Consider the following 5484-nt stretch of genomic DNA (forward strand, 5'->3'; position numbering starts at 1 on the left):
GGATCTGCTGCCTTTATCTAAGGGGGAACATTAGCTACCAAAAGCTAAACTGAACAAGTGAGTTTTCAGCCTAGTTTTAAAGAAGTCCCGAACAGTTTCTGGAAGATCATTCCAGAGTTTGGGGGCTTTATAAGAAAAAGCTCTTCCCCCAGATGCAGCCTTATGAATTCTAGGAACTATTAATAAGCCAGCACTCTGGGATCTGAGTAGTCATGATGGCTCGTAATAGGAAATAAGGTCTTGCAGGTACTTTATGACGAATTATCTCATTTTGACGTCAGCTGTAGTGGAAAACTGCTTGGGGTGACGTGAGCACTGACAGCTGAGTGACGTGCAACAAGCTTTAGCGCAGGCAGGCAGGCCAGGGGAGGAGTCTGTAAAAGCGTGGTTCCTTATTTGGTTTTGGCAAACGGCGCAAACTCACTGAGCGTAAGATTTAATGTGTAATGGAAATGAGACAACAGGAGGCGAAACTAACCAGGGAAACAAACCAGCTTTTCTCTTACGTCTATTCGGCATTTGCTGAAGTGTTTCCATGAACACTTAGTCACTCGCCACTGAACGCATCGGAAACACTATCTCAGCTCGGCGATGTCTCCCACGCGGCGAGCTGCCTTCACCCGCGTCACTGCATGAGCAGAGCTCGCCATCCGGGCGCGGACGTGGGCGAGTCTCTCCTAAAACTAGCCTATAGGGTGGCTGCAGGCACGCCTACTGCTCTCCTATTGGCCGCGCCGAGACATCAGCAAAGCGCGTCACGCAAAAATTGAAAACATTTGAACCTTGTGTGGCTCCGAGCGACTCGATTTTCCGCTGTACTTGCGAAAGTGTGCGCCGAATGCTCCTCGTTCCACTTGAAAGCAGCTTCAGGAAACTAACTGCGGTGGTTAAAGCGAGCAGTTGCATGCATAGAGAGAATCATTGAAAAAGAGGGCCACTTTGAATGAAGCAGTTTGTGTGGTCTGCTGGTTTGTTGTGTAGGCTGCGTCCAGGGTAATGCCGTTTAATGTGAAGTTTCAGTCCATGCTGTATGTGATGTTTTAATTCAAGCTTAGTGGTTTAGCTGGTCTACCAGCGTGACCAGCTTGACCAGTTGACCAGTTCATGGTATATTTTCTCCTAGTCCAGGTGGATGGCCAACTGATGAATCACTTTGTCCTTCTTAGGTCAGTAAGAACCAAGCTAATCAAAGACCAGCTTAGACCAGCTGAAACCACCAACAAAAGCTGGGGCCGTGTTTATCCTCCTCTTATATCAGGAATGTGGATCTAGGGTCTGTTCCTGTTAGTAAGGTCATAGTAAATAAGAGATGGATCTGATCGTGTAGCACTTCTTTGAGAAGCTTTGAGGCTATAGACCCAATTTTGAGCTGTTTTCTCAGCAGGGTTAGAGCTACCCAATATATGTTTTCTAGGAAAACAGTGTAGAATTTCATGGCAAAAAAACGATCACAGTGATACTGATATGACTGGGTACTGTAGAAGACTGTGTCCTGTCACTGGGCCATCAGCAGGCCACTGTAAACGCAGATGAGAACTGTTACTGTATTACACATTGAGAGAATGCATTTAAGGCGCCACCCAGTGGCCGCAGGTGAAAAGCTTTTCCTGCAGAAAGAGAAAATGATCCGCTGACTGTCAGAGACATGAGGGTGTTATTGAGTTTGATCAGACTGTTCATATAGGCTACACCTGTGAATCTAGAACTGTTCTCATTCTGTTTCAACAGCCTGTAAAGACGTCTGATGAAACAAACCAAAGCACGTTTAAAACGAAAGGACGCATAAGCTTCATGTTGTAGTGGATTCTTGTTCTCTTTTATTTGATGAAATTGTCTATTTATTAAATTATATATTGAAAACAATCTAGTACCTTTCATAATAGTTGTCTGTGGAGGTTTTCTGATTTAATGACCACCACAATTACATCTGGTGAAGACTCTCATTATCGGATAACAGTTTTAAAGGATTTTAAATGAGATGGCACGATTTCAGTCTTTATACTGCTGCAGTGTGGAGTTTCTACCTTTATAGGTAACAGCATTTATTGTAGGTTGTTTAGGGTGGTTTTCTGATCAAGACTGTAGGGATGTTTTAAACAGCATCCTGTCTTTGGCTTCACTCTGCTTTATAATCTGTTTTATATGGGCTTTGTGCCTCGCAGGCCTTACGTCCAGTTTAGCTGTAGATGATTTCTAGATCATTTGTGTGTTTCTCCAAGTTGAAGAACACTGACCAACTGCATGTTTCATTTTAAGCAGAGCAAAAGTAGTCCAGTTTAATGGATTTAGGGCCACACAGTATACCAAATACTTAATAAAAATAATTGTACTCACAGTTTTTGATGGTAGATATTTTTTAATTTAGCAAAGTTGATTCTCATTTCTCTGTTCCAACTAATCAGATGTCTGAACAAATAAATATCCTGACATATCACGTATAATGAACATTTCTTTAAGTATCCCAATAAAAAGATTTTTGCCATATCGACCACCTCTAATTTCTCAACTCCATCTGCTGTGTTGATGGTGTTTAAAAGATTATTTCTTAAAGGAAATCTTTTTAGAGGAGTATTTCACTGAAACTCTAATCCACAATTTGTAAGTTTTCCTCTTACCTCATACAAAGTCGAGTTGTCAATAGGAGTCTTCTTCTTTAGTTTTGCACTGGAACAATGAGACAAATATAATACAGATGTCTATGTCTGTGTTAAAGGTGATGGAAATCTGCTTTGTCTTCCATTACTAGTTAGCTACATTAGCCCCATAGCTCACCCAAAACTAAAGAAGCAAACTTCAGACAGAAAACATGTCTTCCCCAGTTGATTTTGACTTGGCTGATTTGATTTTTCAGTAAAATATTTCTTTAATCCTCTCTGCTTCTGTCATTTTCTTACTTTCTTCTTATTCTAAGGTCCTGCTCCTGTTTGTCTAGTTCAGTTACAGTTATGTGGTGTTCTTTATCCACTTCTTGTGGCCTGTAAACAGTATATGCGGTGTAACTAGTGCTTTTGTGTAACTAGTAACTTGTTTTATGTAGTCCTTGTACTCTGCTACAGTTTGGCTGACTTTCTGCTTTCTCTCAGTTTCCCACAACTTCAGTGTATAGTATCTGCCAAGAATAGTATTTCCAAGAACACTCATTGATGCATTATGTATTATATAGTATAGCATTACTAACTTCATATATCATCACTATCAAAAAAAGAAAAGAAAAGAAAAAGAGTTTTTTCCCATTTGAACACAGCAGCTGCCATTTACATTGGGTCAATATTTCATGATGACTGGACCAATACAAATGCTCCAGAATTGGAATAAAATCTCTACATTAACTTGCAAAGAAAGAAGTCAAGGATGGAGCATGAGACGAGTTCAGCAACATTTTCAACACTAGTCCTTGGTGCAAGATTTGTTTCAATTACACACAGATGAGTAATATTTTAAGCTTGAATTCAGTATTTCAGCACATTTAAACAACCTTATTTGATTTTTGTAACTGGACAGACTGAAGAAAAATCTTTTGTATTTTTGTGTTTTGTACCTCTGCACTGAAACAGATCAGGGCTGTTTATGCATGAACAGAGAGGTTTTTACCCCAAAGAGTTTTCATCCAAGTTGAATTTTTCATTTCAATTGCTGATTTGTAAAAAAACATACATACATTTTAGTAACATAATAGCATTTTAGCTGATGGGCTTGCCACTTATTTATTTATTTATTTACTTATTTATGTATGTATGTTCTGCCTTTTGCACAATGACTGTGGGGATGGACTCCAGCAGCCCCTTTGCGACCTAGAAGGATAAGCAGTTTAGAAAATGTGTGTGTGTGAGTGTGTGTGTGTGTGTGTGTGTGTGTGTGTATTCATTTATGCATGTGGTATGGAAATCCTATTTTTATATGAAAGGAGACAGTTTAATTTAATAGTTAATTTTCTAGCTCACAAAGGACTGAAATTTCATAGCAAACCAGTTTTTGATCTTGTTGTTTCTGTAATGTCATGAAAATCAGCTAATTCATATCTACCTATCCATCCATCCATCCATCCCTCCATCCATCCATCCATCCATCCATCCATCCATCCATCTTCATATATATTCAGCCTATAGCAGTTAAAATTTCAGCCCTGACTTTCTTTTGAATGAGGTGCAGTGCAAGGCAGCCAATCAGAAAAAAGTTCATTTACATATATCAGTCTGAAAAGCCCAGCAACATAAGCCTGTTTAATTCTAAGGGGTAAAGAGAGGTTGGAAGACCATCGTGTAAAAGTGAAGTATGACTGTTTCAGGTACACAAAGCCACATAAACAGCCTAAGTGTAGAAATGTAGGACATGGTGTCCACGGTGACATTCTAAAAGGATGCTCTCTTCTTTACTAGAGTCATCATAGGTGCTGTATTATTATGTTATTTGTGTCTTTTTAGCATTACAGACAGTGATAACATCAATAAGGTTGTTATGTGTTTGTTCATAATTCTTTGTGTGACCGAGATAGGTTGAGATAGGTTGCTTTGAGAAATAATGGGTGAAAATGTCCAAACTAATCTTTTTTCTGGCTGGTCTGTTGGGCCCCCCTGCTTTTGTTCTATGCTGGGCAAATTTGAACAACTGTTTAAATACATCCTTTCTGTAAGTTAAAAACGCTTCTAACCCCGAGCAGTAAATAAATTTAGCATGCAGATCTATTCATATTTGAACATGTTTGCTGATGACAGCTGATTGAGTTTGTGGAAGTGGAAGTTGTTCTGGTTGTAAAGGCTGCCCATTCAGATTTCTATTAGCAGATCTGCTCCATGAAATATTACTCTAGCATGGAACTCAGAGCATCACCCATAAGGAGGAGCTGCGCTCTCTGATTGGCTGAAAGGAGACTAACCTGTCAACATTGGAGAGTGTTATTTCAATTCGCACCCGTTTTCCGACAAGTCAAGTCTCCTGGCCAGGATTGGCTGGTAGCAGGTGGATATGATTGTGTCTTATTCAGCGCGATTTTGGTTGATTTTCAGATTATTTTAAAAATGTTTTACTCCAACACAAATATATTCGTGAAATCACTCTCTAACGCGACTACTTTCCATTTTGTTTTATGAGGCGCACTCTCAAAAAAGATGGTTCTTCAGTAAAATGTTTTCATTTAGATTGATGATTTATATATATATACAAAGAGAGAGAGAGAAAGAGAGAGCGCAATGTAAGAACCATCCCCATTCCCTTTGCTAAAGAACCATCTTTTGGACGGTGGGAGGAGGCGGGGCTTGCCGGAAAACTGGTGGGAAAAGCTGTGGTTTCAGTGTCCAGTCACTGACCGCGAGTGATAACGCCCAATAATTAATGACCGCTGCTCCTTTAGTGGACAGTGAACGGCTCAATGACTATTTTAACGGTGACTCAGGACGAGATCAGCAGCCTCCGCTGCGTTAAAGCAGAAATGTCTCTAAAAGTTTAAAAACGGCGTAATACCATAATTCAGTAAAGCGAGCGTTTATA

This window comes from Pygocentrus nattereri, chromosome 27, assembly GCF_015220715.1.
Source record: "Pygocentrus nattereri isolate fPygNat1 chromosome 27, fPygNat1.pri, whole genome shotgun sequence".
Taxonomy (NCBI): Eukaryota; Metazoa; Chordata; class Actinopteri; order Characiformes; family Serrasalmidae; genus Pygocentrus; species Pygocentrus nattereri.